Raw genomic sequence first — 14696 nt, 5'->3', positions numbered from 1 at the left:
GACGCGCGCGACCTCAGGCCCCCCTCATGGCTGGCTTGCCAAGTGCAAGATTCGACTGCAAGCATGCCTTCAGCTCTGTTGGCCTCGACTTCTGTGGACCGGTGTACGTGAGGAGTCGCCGCAGTCGTCAAAAACGATACATCCTGCTAGTGACGTGTCTGGCTTCAAGGGCAGTCCATCTAGAGATGACGTCATCACTGGACACGGACAGCTTTTTACTCGCTTTCCGCCGATTCATCGCCCGGCGAGGTAGGCCTACTCACGTCTTCTCCGATAACGGCAAGAATCTGCTGAGGGGTGAAAGAGAAATTCGTGAGGCCCTGCAGAAGTGGAACAAAGCACACATCCATGATGCCTTGGCCCAACAGGATATCACGTGGCACTTCAACCCGCCTGCAGCGCCGCACATGGGCGGATCCTGGGAGTCTCTCATCTCTTCGGTCAAGAGAGCTCTGAAGGTCGTGGTGGGAAACAGCCTGGTGACTGAAGAGGTGCTGCACACAGTCCTCACCGAGGTAGAGCACATCCTCAACAGTCGGCCTATCACCCACGTGAGCTCGGACGCCGGCGACGCCGAAGCTCTGACTCCAAACCACATCCTTTTGGGACGCAACTGCCCAAGTCTGCCTCCGGGAGTGTTTTCTGACAAAGACCTCTCCATGAAAAGACGTTGGCGTCACTCGCAACAGATTGCAGACCATTTCTGGCGCAGATGGACCAGAGAATATCTGCCCACACTGATCGGTAGACAGAAGTGGACGAAGGATACCAGAAACATTCAGATCGGTGACGTGGTGCTAGTTGCTGAGAGTAATGTACCTCGTGGCCGCTGGCCCCTGGCTCGGGTAGCCAAAGTGTTCCCGGGATCAGATGGACGAGTGAGGTCAGTCGAACTAAAGACGCCGAGTGGCACATATGTCCGACCTGTCGTCCGGTTGTGTGTTCTCGAGGAGTCGGAGTGAGCACGCACGTGACGCAGGGCGTGAGGAATATCGGTGTTGTACATAGGATCCTGAGATCGTCTCTGAGGTGCGCGAGTATATCGTTAGACTGTGCGCTTGTTAATGGACAGACGGCCTCCAAAAGGTACTGGAGGTAAATGTGTCGTGTGTTACCTGACTATATCGGGCATTCGGTTCGATTTCTGGGGGGGGGGGGAGTGTGTCGCCGACGCAACGAAAGGCGACAGCGATTGGAGCGCACGAGGAACGTTAATATTTTATTTATGATTTTACTGAACGTTCCGACGGGTTTCGACGAAAAATACAGTTTTTTTGAGTGCATTACGACGATTCGTTTCCCTTCGCTTTTCGTATTCGTAATATGGGAATTTTTCGCATTTAACGTAATGTATTTATTAACTCAACATTCGTGATTGTTGTAACGACAACACATGTTAACCCGCGCCCCGCTGGGCTATTTAGCCATACGCGCCCTGCTGGGGGGGGGGGGGCAGATTCTGCCCCCCCCTGTCTAACTTCCGAACCGATGGTCGTAGAAAGACGGGGAAAACGGCAATCGAAAGCTCTCAACAAGGCGGATCTTAAGAGCCCAAATTTTTTTGCTTAAGTAGGTCAGAGGTCAGGTCAAGGTCAGGTCAAGGGTACAAAATGCAAGTTTCTACAGTATCGGCCTTGCACCGTAGTTGCCGAAGAATGGACTGAGACTGATTGCCCAAAACGTGTTCTTAGACTACCAAGACAATATTCGTTGCATACAATGTCATTCAAAGGTCAAGGTCAAGGTCAGGTCAGGTCAGGTCACCAAAAACAAAATATAGAAAAGGGCATGTGCGACACATGTTTTATGGGTCATTTTATACATAGAATTCAATAGGCACACTCAATAAGTGATATGGACCACCTCTGGATTAATTTCAGGTCTAGGTCAGGTCAAGGTCAGGTCAAGTGAGGTCAAATTTTGAAGTTGGTTGTTAAGGCCTAAAAGGTGTCTATCTGATGCAGTTTTTCACGGCGAATCGAATGGTGCTATTTTTATTCCCGTACGAGGTCTAGAACTTCCCAAAAATCATTTTTCAAAATTTTTGTGTGTCGTGACGTCATAAAATCTTGAATAACTTCCACATTTTTGAACCGATTATTCTAAAAATTAGTATGTAGGTGCACATAGACCACTTCTCTGACATATATTCCGGTTTTTTCGATACACTCAAAATTTTGGATTTTATAATTATTTTCCCAAAAAAGTCAGTTTTTTGAAAAAAAATATTGGTCAAAATCCAAAATTTTCAAAAACCGAGATAGCCATTTGATAGAGAAAGTAGAATCACGTATAACCTTTTTTGTTACGTCTTGATTCCTCTAAAAATGAAGATGTTAGCGGCGTTTGAAGTTTTGCCGTTTTTGAGGCGAAAATGGCGAACATGACGTCACTAAAACGTCAATTTCTCAAAAATTGTCCGACGGATTTCGCTCAAATCTTCAGGGAACTTGTCAAATTGATGTATGATAAGGTACTGTAAGTTTGACGTTGCTGGTTTAACGCGTTTAGAAGTTATTGGCGAAAAACGAAAAAATCCCGCGCCCCAGCGGGGCGTGGGATAAGTTGGAAACGCAGTTTAGACCATCTACCCCCCCCCCCCCCCCGCAAAACCGTCCCTGGCCTGCAAACTGCACGCACGGCTTGGATATAAAAACGGAGTCTTACTCACGGCCCAACTCAGCATTACGTTTCAAAGTGAGCAAAATGTTTCAATGAAGCTTGTTTACCGTATGCTTTAGAGCGACCTCGCCTGCTCTCAGAAACAAGCTAAGCTGCTTGGCGTGACTCAGAACGCATCTACCACGTCCCTGCTACATGAGCCACTGAGCTTATCAGAACTGCTCTCAGTCTCGGTGCTGGAATGATGGACGGCCACCAACCAGCCAAGGGTCGGTTCAGGCCGGTGTTCAAGTGATTTATTACGAGATTGATCTCTGTCCAGACACCTCATAACATCAGCGATCTGGACACTTTAGACGCTTGGAAAACGCATTGTAGGTGTGTGTTAGGCAAATTTTTGTGCTCCTCTTTATGTTCTTACAACATATTTGTTAATAAAAAACAAAACACCTACGACCTTCGTGTAGGACAGCTAGCCTCGCAATTGACGTTACCTGGCGGCTACTTTGGGTTTCTATAGGCTTGTATCTAATTCCACTATGCCAGAACCTTTTATTGACCACGAACGGTCCGAAATTGAGATCATATTTGACATATCTATTGCCATTGAATGTAAGCAACAGTAATAAGCATTGTTTAAAACTATTGTTAAATCAAACTTGATACCTATCCCTTTCATTTGTAATGAAGTGTAAAATGATATATTATTACGTGAGCATTTAACCCGGCAGGCGGTGGGCCTTCCGGCCACCTTCCGCGCGGTGGGGGGGGCATTTTTTGCCCCCCCACGTATCTCCGAAACTACTGGACGGATCCGTAACATTCAAACGGTATTCGATAGCCCTGTTAAATTTGCACAAGGAAACAGAATTTCATTGACCTCGGGGTCCCCGATGACGTCACAGGTCAGGTCAAAGATAAAATATTTTACCGTTCACGGGTCTTCTAGGGAAGGCGCTATAACACCGAGTAAACCGCATTTTGTCGAAAAACAGCGATAAGGCGTCAGTTGCCTAGTACATATGTTACTATTAGAGGTCACTGATGATACCAGGTCAGGTCACAGGCGAGGTCACCAAGGGTCAGCACATGAACCCAACTCTACTAAGGTTGTGCGATGCATGTTTTATGGGCAATTTTTATTTCCAACTCAATGGTGTTGGTTATAAGACCATCAGGTACGATTGAGGTCACTTTCTGGTGGAGGTCAGGTCAAGGTCAGGTAAAAAAAGGTCAAATTTCAAAATTGATAGTTTTGCATAAAATGGGTATTGATTCGATGCAGCCCGTCACGGGGAGCCTAAGGATGGTGGTCTTTGTTTTGCGCTACGAGGTCTAGAATTGCTAAAAATTGAGTTTGAAAATTTGACGTCGTCAATTTTGAACAGGTTTTTGTCTATAACTGGGCCAAAAAAGGAGGTATTGATCTCAATTTTGGTATGTGGATAGAAGGCGGTAGGGACTATCACATATATTCCGTTTTTTTTTCGAAATTCAAAGAAACGTTTTGGATTTTTCGGTTATTATATTCAAAAAATCTATTTTTCTATTTTGGGGGTCAAAATCCTAACATTTCAAAAATCCGAGATGGCAGTTCTGTAGCCCTTTTAATTCTAGACCTTTCATGTTGAAACATTTTTCTGTATCTAAAGCTGTAGGCCTGACAGCTCTTCCCGCGAAACCTTTTTTTTTGGTCGAACTTGGCAGAAATGACGTCACTCCGACGTCATTAGCGGCCAACCATCATAACCTTTGGAAATCATTTTTGGTCACAATGTGCAAAAGCTATTCAAGGGAGGGTACTGAAAGTTTGGTGACGATCGGCGTAGCGGTTCTGGAGGTATATCGAAAAAACTAAGGGGGGGAAACTGCCCCCCTACACCGCCTGGAAGGTAAAGAAGAGCATCAAACCGAAGCTCTCCACTCGAACTACACAGGAATCGAGCAACCGACAATCTACAAGACGTCAAAGACAGATACATCGGCATCAGTTCTTTTGATGTAGATCTTACGCAAAACAACGCATCTTTGATTTAGCTTATCAACACGATGATTGCAGTCAAGGAGGGAACTTTGCAATTGCCTGGCGTTGAACTGGGCATTCAACTCATACAATTGAGAAAAACAATTACTGCATCTTTCAAGTTTTTTTTTTTGCCTACAACAAATAACTACAAATGTAAGAGTATGTCGCGCCCATGGCTGGCGTGGTGTCTTTACGTCCTTACAACAGCTTTCGCAAATATTACGCCTGGTTTTCCTTTGATTCGCCGTCACGGTTGACTCATTCGCAATCACTCCCATTTGGAGCGACGGCTGTGGTACTTACGCAGCGTGTTCCCCGGGTGACAGCAGTACCGGCTAACGGTATTGCCAGCTGACAGCAGTGGCAGATGACAGCAGTGCTGACAGCAGTGGCGACTGACAGGTGACTGACGGCAATAATATCTGACAGCAGTGCCGGCTGACAGAGCTGCGGCTGACAGCAGTGCCGACTATAAGCAGTGTCGGCTGACAGCAGTGGTGGCTGACAGCAGTGGCGGCTGACAGCAGTGCTGACAGCAGTGGCGGCTGACAGCAGTGCTGACAGCAGTGGCGGCTGACAGGTGACTGACGGTAGTAATATCTGACAGCAGTGCCGGCTGACAGAGCTGCGGCTGACAGCAGTGCCGCCTGACAGCAGTGCCAGCTGACAGCAATGCCGGCTGACAGCAGTTCCGACTATAAGCAGTGTCAGCTGACAGCAGTGCCAGCTGACAGCAGTGCCAGCTGACGGCAGTGCCAGCTGACAGCAACTCCAGCCGACAGCAGTGCTTATGTAACAGCAGCGACAGCTGCCAGCTCTACCGCAGACCCATTTCGACCCTAACCAGCCGACACAGATTGACCAGCTCCGCCCAACCGTGCCTCCCTGTGGCACTTTGCAGCCGCTCGGCGGCACACAACACACAGATGGGCGGGCTGTTTGGATTCACTCACGTCCCTGCACGGCGCACACCGAATGGTCTCATTGAGGTCTGCAGGGGGCAGGCAGGGGAGGCGCGTGTCGCCACCCGCCGCTATGTTGACGGAACTGATCTGTCCTGGGACCAGGCGGGCTTCCATCGGTCCTCTCGGGGCGTGTTGTGTATCCGCTTACCGAACACTGCAGTGTCACGTGAGTGAGAGAGAGAGAGAGAGAGAGAGAGAGAGAGAGAGAGAGAGGGAGAGAGAGAGAGAGAGAAAGAGAGAGAGAAAGAGAGAGAGAGAGAGAGAGAGAGAGAGAGAGAGAGAGAGAGAGAGAGAGAGAGAGAGAGAGAGAGAGAGAGAGAGAGAGAGAGAGAGAGAGAGAGAGAGAAAGGTACCTATCTCTAATCGGTAATAATTCAATTTGTCAGACCATGAAAAAAACCGTTCGTAACTGCAATCATTTATCAACCTAAGCTGTGCTTAGAAACTTCTACGAGTGTCATACCATTTAAGCATGTATGATAGACGGAATCAGAGGGTTGCATATGTATGACACATTTTCACGTGACCAGAGAGTCAAGTCGAGCCACATTTCCAGCGCCTCGCTCCAACTGTATCCAAGGAGGGCGAAAACATATCTCCCAAATGGACAGTTGCAATGCATGTAAACGAGACTAAATTCAATCTCAGAATAGAAAACAGAAACACTCGGATGCAGATAAAAATGACACTCCTTTTCAGCCGAGAATATGTCTATTGCTCATACCAAGTGTATGCCAGTGCACGCAACGCCAGTGTTCGCACCATCCGGAACACCAGGGCATATAAACTGGGTAGAGTGATCCGGAAAAAACGGGGGCAAAGATAAATTGTTTGTAGGCCTAAACAACCTCCGCCTGCTATAACAGGATGAAATTAGAGTTAGTACCTACCTAATAAGTCGCTTTTCGTTGTAATACTGCAGGCAAAGTGATAACAATGGGTTGATTGACAGCAAAATAAATCGAAGTATTCTAGAAGTGAAAAGAACACTTACTAGACTGGCCACATGACATCCAAATGAGCTTTCACTGTCCTCCTGAGCTGCTGCGCATCAGCTGGAACTATCTGCCCCCCCCCCCCTCCAAATCGTCACAGACCAATAAACCAATGAGCGTAGATCTTAGTTTGCTCTGATTGGTCGCGGAAACACCAACAGTTTCAGATGACGCATAAAATGCTCAAGGTCTCCAAAAGTTGCTTGCGAAGTGTCGCCATTTTCAGTAATGTTAGAAATGGCCCGAGCACAATCTCCTGCTTGTGGCTATGCTGCAGGTTGAATCAGGCTCTAGGTTCGACCCCGAACAAAATCAATGAATCGTGAGGTAGAGTTAAACTGAAGTTCAGAGTCTGGCTCATGGCTGTTTGGCATTCTGAAAACACCACCGCGTCGGCGGAACACTGCTTCACTCTAACAAATCGTACAGATGGGGTATTCTTCATGAGAGCTTGATTTCTTGTCATGAACCGATCCAAAGAACTTACTTAATTCTAACCCGTGAACCCACAAACTTTATGTCTTACGAGCAATAAAGGCCAGGGTGTTGTTGACTTGTTCCCAGAAATTTTAGCATCGTAAATCATGGGTAACTGCACTCGCACGGCAACCCTAACACCCGTAAGAAGAATGACTCAGGACGAACACTTCCAAAAAGAGACATATGTTCACCAGTTCAACCACCAGGATATTGCTATTGTTCCACCACCACTGAAATTGAATTTCTCTGGCATGCCAGAATCTCCTAATCAGATTTACTAATCACCATTATCTGGCGCTTTGTTTTCAGGCGCGCTGGTGCCTGCACTAGCGGTTTTGGGCGGCAGAGCGAGTCTTCCGTGCAGTTTGACGTCGGAGAAGCCTGGCGACCGACCGGAGCTGGTGCTTTGGTACAGGGACAACTCCGGCGCGCCCATTTACAGGTGGGAATTGCCGTGCTGCAGCTGGAACGCTGATTATACATGTATGTATGAGAGCAGCATATAGGGTTTAACAGATGTGAAATATTGGTTTAATGCCTACCTATTCATTATCAATCCCTCCTGGAATATGAGGTTATACATAGTATATGCTCATTTTCGTGATGTAATCGGCAGGGAAAGAGCGAGACGATTGAAGCTGGAGTAGCTAATAGTAATTAAAAATGGCAGACATTACTGTCTGGTTAACGAAACCCAAGTGATAGTTTCATTATTTGTGAATAATGTAATTAATGTACCTAATAATAATGTATTGTTTCGCTGGCGCAATTGACTTCCTCTAAAGCAGCGATGAAGCCTTATGACGGCATCTATTTTATATTGCAGCTATGACGCGCGTCAGGGTTCACTGGGTGGCGGAGTCCAATGGAAGGACAGCTTTATCCTGGCTAACCGGAACGCCGAATTTCTGGTGAACACGTCTCCGCCGGTGCTGGCTATCGATGACGTCAGAGAGGCAGACGCTGGGGAGTACCGATGTCGGGTGGACTTTGAGCTGACACCCACCAAGTACCACCGCGTCAACCTCACCATAATCGGTAGGTGGGAGTTGCTGACGGGTAGCTTCATAAATTTGGTGTGCTGGGGTTTGGAGGAATGCTATGAAATTTTTGGATTGTGACAAGATGATACACACTAAGTACATATGGTAATTAGTTATGCACCTATCTCCTTGACATGTTCCAAACTTGCTTCCAAACAACAGCCTCCCAATTATCAATCATTTATTATTGCTCGAATATTATGATAGGTGGCTGCCAGAGTGGCTGCGATTGCTCGCTCATTGTTGACCTTATTTTTTCATCGTTGTCTAGCATTATGTGCTGCAAGTAAAGGTTCGATACTAACCGTAAGCTGGTTTTAATCTGTAACAAGCTAAGAACTGTGGCCAACTTCAAGCCATGTTTCTACATCTTCTGTAAATAGATCAGCAAGGACAGGGTCTCTGAAACCCTCGCCCATTTCGAGTCTTTTTTACAGCTGTTCGTTTTTATATATATCTTTGTAGTGTCACATCCTTGGCCCAAAACAATGCTGCTTTGAGGACACTTGACAGAACTTCACTTTTGATCAAAGCGAGCGGAAAGCAAACAAAGACTGGCCCGAGGAACTTGGAGCTGATTCGGTGCTTATCTGGTTCCGACTTTAATCGGTGATTTTGTATGCTAAGGACCGCTGTGCTGTAGTCGATTTTGTTGGGAAGATTTTGTTGGGAAGGTCACTAAGTTGATTCCAGGTTCGATCCTCTAAAAATCAGCTATTGGTCATTTGAAGTAGGACAGTCACTAAGTTTATTCCAGGTTCCTTCCTCTAAAAAATCAGCTATTGGTCATTTGAGACAGTACAGTCTTTTATCATCTGCCGAAATGCTGAGTGGGGAATATGTCAAGTACAAAACTTTTAGTTACGCGTACCTGTATTCAGTATAAAAAATTGATACAGGAATGACAGGTACAGTCTGCAATACAGGAATATCCCTCTTTCTCTCTCACTCCCTCTCTCTCTCTCTCTCTCTCTCTCTCTCTCTCTCTCTCTCTCTCTCTCCACTACAATGTTCCGTATCATTCGTCGCTTTGTTATAATATAGGCCGATGTCATTATGTTTCGACCAGAGCATTCTTCAAGTTTTCTTTCTAAGCAGGTGTTATATTCTCCCTTTTGCTTTGCTTTTTAGTATTTTATTTTTTTCACATTAATACTATCCTTTCTCTTTTCTTTCTTTATCCTCTTCTTTTTCCCTTCTTGTCCTTCCTTCTATAATTTCTCATTCGATTCATCATTGCCCAGTGATTTTATTGACTTGTTTTGTCATCTTTTTCTTCTGTCTTTCCATTCCTTTGCCTTTCGAGGTTTGCATTCCAGTCCCTTACCTGACCGTCCAAGGGCACACTTCACACAGCTGACAAGAAAAAACTCCAGCAGCCTTCTAGCAGCCAGGCCAGCTGGTCCTTTTCCTTCCATGCCCGCGTCATTTGGCACTGCAGTGTAGCGCCTCTCTTTTGTTGTCGTCGATGGAGCCAGCGATTACCGGCATCGCATTGCCAATGCAAACGCACCTCTCTGTATGCGTCCTGGCCGACGTCAAATCATCGGTGACGGCACCGTCTCGCCGGCCGTCTGACGTCCGGTGACGCGGCGTGTCGGCAAATGTGGCGCGTCGACGGCGACGGGCGGCGCAATGGAGGCCGTGGAGGAGAGCGACGGCCGGCCGCTGCCAGGGAGTCGAGAAAGAACGGAACTGGCCCGAAAAAAATATCTGCCAGAGTGGCAGTTTGACCGGAAAACGGTAGACTGGTGGAAAATGGAGAATGGAAAGTGGAGAATGGAAAATGAATGAGGAGGGTTACTGAAGTGGCATTGGCGTTTCATTATGCTTGATATTACAACTAAGATAACTATTGTGAGCATGTTTGATGTGGAGCAGTACATGGCTGAGCCTGAACAATGAACATACATTGGAGTCCCGAGAGAGTAATGCTAATTCGCACATGTCATTATCGAACGAAGCTCTATTACACACTGGATAAGTGTATCTTGGAGAGGACGCATTCACTTATACCGTACAGGTTTTGAGGCAAATGGAGTATGACGTTCGTCGTTATGGCGTCATGGCAATCCCTACCCCACCTCAGCCCCCGTATATCTATCCCCCGTGTCTATGGAAACGTCACGCACAACATTGCTCGATAGGCTGGGTTCACCGCTGTCCAACATTCCTAGCCATGTAATATCACCATCTGTCGGAAAAGCTGCGTCCCATTGCCCTCTACTCCTTACAGCTCCCTTCCTAAATTAAAATTGCTGCTCGGATCATCTGTATCATTTTTCTCGTAAGACACATATTAGCTCAAAAGAATGTCTCACTGTTGAAATGCGCCATGATTAGCGTTTGCAGCCGCTGCCTTTTTGCGCCACTGCTGCAATGCGTTTATCGAATGGCTGACTTTCAAAGGGAGCTTACCGGAATGTACCTACTGACGCCACTGATAACACTATGCAACAAAAAATGAAACATTTTCTGTTCCTGGAAAGCGACCGAATTTTTCTTATTCATTGGGTCCTATTATAACCGAAATGGGCATTAGTTTTGATCTGAAAATGCTTTTCCGGTTTTCAGAGACGATTTTCGATTTTTGGCCCCGAAATTCGGTTTTTGGCCCACCGTGTCCGATGTAATTGAGTAATCGACTCGCGGTAACTTTCATCGCCTTTCCTATGCCACAAGCTTTCGAATGATATCTGGTTTTGCATATTTGCGTGCAAAAATAACGTCATAAATCTATGTTAAAGTAAGAAAATGTTGAAATTTTGTAAAAATTTGACATTTTTTCGATTTCATTTCAAAATAGAGGAAAAACTGAAGGCCCCATCCAAATTCTGAGCCCAGTTCCTTGAAGAGCATTCAATTTCCGTTCGGAAGGTACCTTTTTAGTGCATTTTATCGGATTCCTGTGGCGTCCAGATTAAGTTAACCTAAACACATATCCTAAGTCATATCACATAGCATTAACCTGATAACGTATGTTAACGCCATAGGATCAACGAGGGGTCAACTGAGGTCATTTTGTTGACCCCTTGTGACCTCGGGTCACACGCAGGAACTTACTTTTGAGCAGTCCTGTCGCTCAGAATCTTGATCTGTTGGGGGCCCGTTTTTCAAGTGACTCAATCTGGACGCCACAGTAAACCGATAAAATGCACTAAAATAGTACCTTCCGAACGGAAATTGAATGCTCTTCAAGGAACTGGGCTCAGAATTTGGATAGGGCCTTTAGTTTTTTCTCTATTTTGAAATAAAATCGAAAAAATGTCAAATTTTTACAAAATTTCAAAATTTTCTTACTTTAACATAGATTTATGACGTTATTTTTACACGCAAATATGCAAAACCGGATATCATTCGAAAGCTTGTGGCATAGGAAGGGCGATGAAAGTGACCGCGAGTCGATTACTCAATTACACCGGACACAGTGGGCCAAAAACCGAATTTCGGGGCCAAAAATCGAAAATCGTCTCTGAGAACCGGAAAAGCATTTTCAGATCAAAACAAATGCCCATTTCGGTTATAATGGGACCCAATGAGTCCAAAAAAATCGGTCGTTACTCAGGAACAAAATGACTGTTGCATAGTGTAATTGATTGAATATGAATTATGACAGAACGATCGGAACGACTTGTTAGTCGATTGTGATATGGTCAGACGTAATAAATCATCTAAGCTGTTTGTAAATTTTCCTGCTATTTCCGCATTGTTTCCGCATGTCGTACATAACATGTTTTTTCAAGCTTTGTCTCTTAGTGGTGGCGTAAGCAAAGCAACGTCGGGATATCAACGTGTGTCTTTTTCTCTTACTTTGGTTTTGCTCATTTCCACAGAAAACCTTTTTAAGCTTGGTTGTTTCTTCTTTTATCTAGATTGTTTTCTGAAAAGTGGCCTTACAAACTTTGTAACGCACAGCTTCAGAAGTTTCTGTAAGCGAACCGTCTTTTTCGCTCGATTACTTGGAAAATGTTTGTACGTAGATGTATTGCTTTTAAATCGGAGAGACTGAAAACAAATTTGGGACGAGTAAAGCACAAACAAGACAAAAGAAATAACATTTTATCATCGTGGCAAACAACGTGGTAGGAGGCAACGCCCTCGCTGGAGTTCTATAGCTATATAAACACCTACCGTTTATTTTTCAGTGCCGCCGACCCAGCCAATGATATCGTTTCCAAACGGCGATTTTGTTGGTGAGGAGCTGGGACCTCTAACGGAAGGTGACCGCCTGAAACTCAGCTGTGAGACGCGGGGAGGTGAGAGGACGCACCGCGATAGCGCACTTTGCGCTGGTTATGGACCAATGCCGTACAGAATTGCTGGTTGCTGGGATGTAAATGTTGGCAAAACATCCTTTGGGCATTTGAACTTCTTATTGCTGCCAAGGCGTCCGTATCCTAAGTCGGTGGCACCGAGTTCGCGGCCGGGGCTACCTGCCGCCATCTACCTGCGATGCGTTAAACTTTTTATTCAAATTATTACCGACGAACCAGGCGCGGTCAGGTCGAGTGATGGGTCCGTGGTGTCGTTCGCAACAAGCACTGCTTAGTGGTGCCCTCGTGCCCACAGCCACCCGTTCATCCACTTGGACAAAATGCATTGAAAATGAAGTAAAAGTAAAAATGTTAAAAACCTAATGTAAACACAAATTTAAGATAAGCAGGAAAGATTTGCGGTATGTAAACTTACTGATATGCTATTTTTTGTAGCATCATTCGGTCACAATGGTGAATCCGCAGGTCGTCCGGCGCCGTCCCTCTCGTGGTGGCGCGGCTCGACGCTGCTGAGCAATGCGCACGTGGTGACATCTAGCGGCGTGCTGCGCAGTGTGCTCCACCTGCCGGCCATCTCTCGGTCGGACGTCGACCAGACTCTGACCTGCCACGCCACCAACAACAACATCAGCAAGCCGCTCTCCAGCAGCGTTCTACTCAAAACGTATTGTGAGTTACGGCAATGTCAATTTGTGATTTTTTTTTTTCAAAATGTCTACGTGGCTGTTGGTCTTGACTGATGCCTAAGGATGTTTGATATTTTCTCTCAATCTTTCAAACTCTTAACCCTCGCCCGCACATGGGGGGGGGGGTTGCCACCCCCAGGTAGTCTTTCTGCTCTGCACTCCACATTTTTAGAGCTAGAAGCCTGATATTTCGTATAGCTGCTCCTCTATCCTTTTTTGATGTTCACTGAAAATTTCAAGTTTCTGTGGTTTTTGGTTTCGGAGATATGACCTTGTTTTTCAGGTCATGTCATGACCCAAATGACCGATTCTCAACATCTTGCGTTGGCTGTGGGCCTTGTGACCTTTTGACACCTTGATGTCGGCCTTTTTTGCCAGTCTTACCTCCCACCTATCATGGAACATGTTGTTCGACGATGTACAGATGTCAAGGTCAGGGTCAAAGTCAACCTAGGTCGTCTAAAATAATTGCATTTTAGGCAAGTTGAATTTACTTTTCGTGAAGTTTTTTGACTGCATTTTTGGTAAAAGCTTCTCAGATCATGATTTCATGTAATATGGACACATAAACAATCGGTGCACACATCAGCATACACACAGACACACACAGACATCCAAACACATATCATTGACCTTGACCTAACTTGACCTGAAATGACCTCAGCAGCAAAAACCTGGTCGGGTAGTGTGACAAAGAGGTTCTAGCTGGCTTGGCACCAGAAAACGGCATCGTCATCGGTATATGATAAGCAGCGCACTTGATATCCAACGGTGACCCAAAACAGCAACATTTTTTTGTTTGACCCCTGTTTTGGAAGGTCAATGCCTGACCTGAGAAGGTAAAACTGGGTATCATTGGATTTGTCTCTTCCCAAAGAATCTTTTTGGTCTTTACCGCGGAGCTCTATCTCCAACAGGAACGAAATGGGGCGGGGCGATGGCAACCCCCCCCCCCATGTGCGTTCTAGGATGGGAAAATGGCATGTGCGGGCGAGGGTTAACCCTCGCCCGCACATGGGGGGGGGGGGGTGGTTGCCACCCCCCCAGGTAGTCTTTCTGCTCTGCACTCAACATTTTTAGAGCTAGAAGGCTGATGTTTCGTATAGCTGCTCCTCCATCCTTTCTTGATGTCCACTGAAAATTTCAAGTTCCTGTGGTTTTTGGTTTCGGAGATATGACCTTGTTTTTCAGGTCATGTCATGACCCAAATGGCCAATTCTCAACATCTTGCGTTGGCTATGGGCCTTGTGAGCTTTTAACACCTTGATTTCGGCCTTTTATGCCAATCCTACCTCCCACCTATCATGAAACATGTTGTTCGACGATGTACAGAGGTCAAGGTCAGGGTCAAGGTCAACCTAGGTCATCTAAGATAATTGCGTTTTAGGCAAGCTGAATTTACTTTTTTTTTGAATTTTTTTGACTTCATTTTTGGTAAAAGCTTCTCAGATCATGATTTCATGTAATATGGACACATAAACAATCGGTGCACACATCAGTATACACACAGACACACACAGACATACAAACACATATTATTGACCTTGACCTAACTTGACCTGAGATGACCTCAGCAGCAAAAACCTGGTCGGGTAGTGTGACAAA

The sequence above is a fragment of the Amphibalanus amphitrite genome, unplaced genomic scaffold (assembly GCF_019059575.1).
Source record: "Amphibalanus amphitrite isolate SeventyFive unplaced genomic scaffold, NRLGWU_Aamphi_draft 000213F_arrow, whole genome shotgun sequence".
In the NCBI taxonomy this organism is placed as follows: domain Eukaryota; kingdom Metazoa; phylum Arthropoda; class Thecostraca; order Balanomorpha; family Balanidae; genus Amphibalanus; species Amphibalanus amphitrite.
This window is presented reverse-complemented; position numbering follows the sequence as displayed.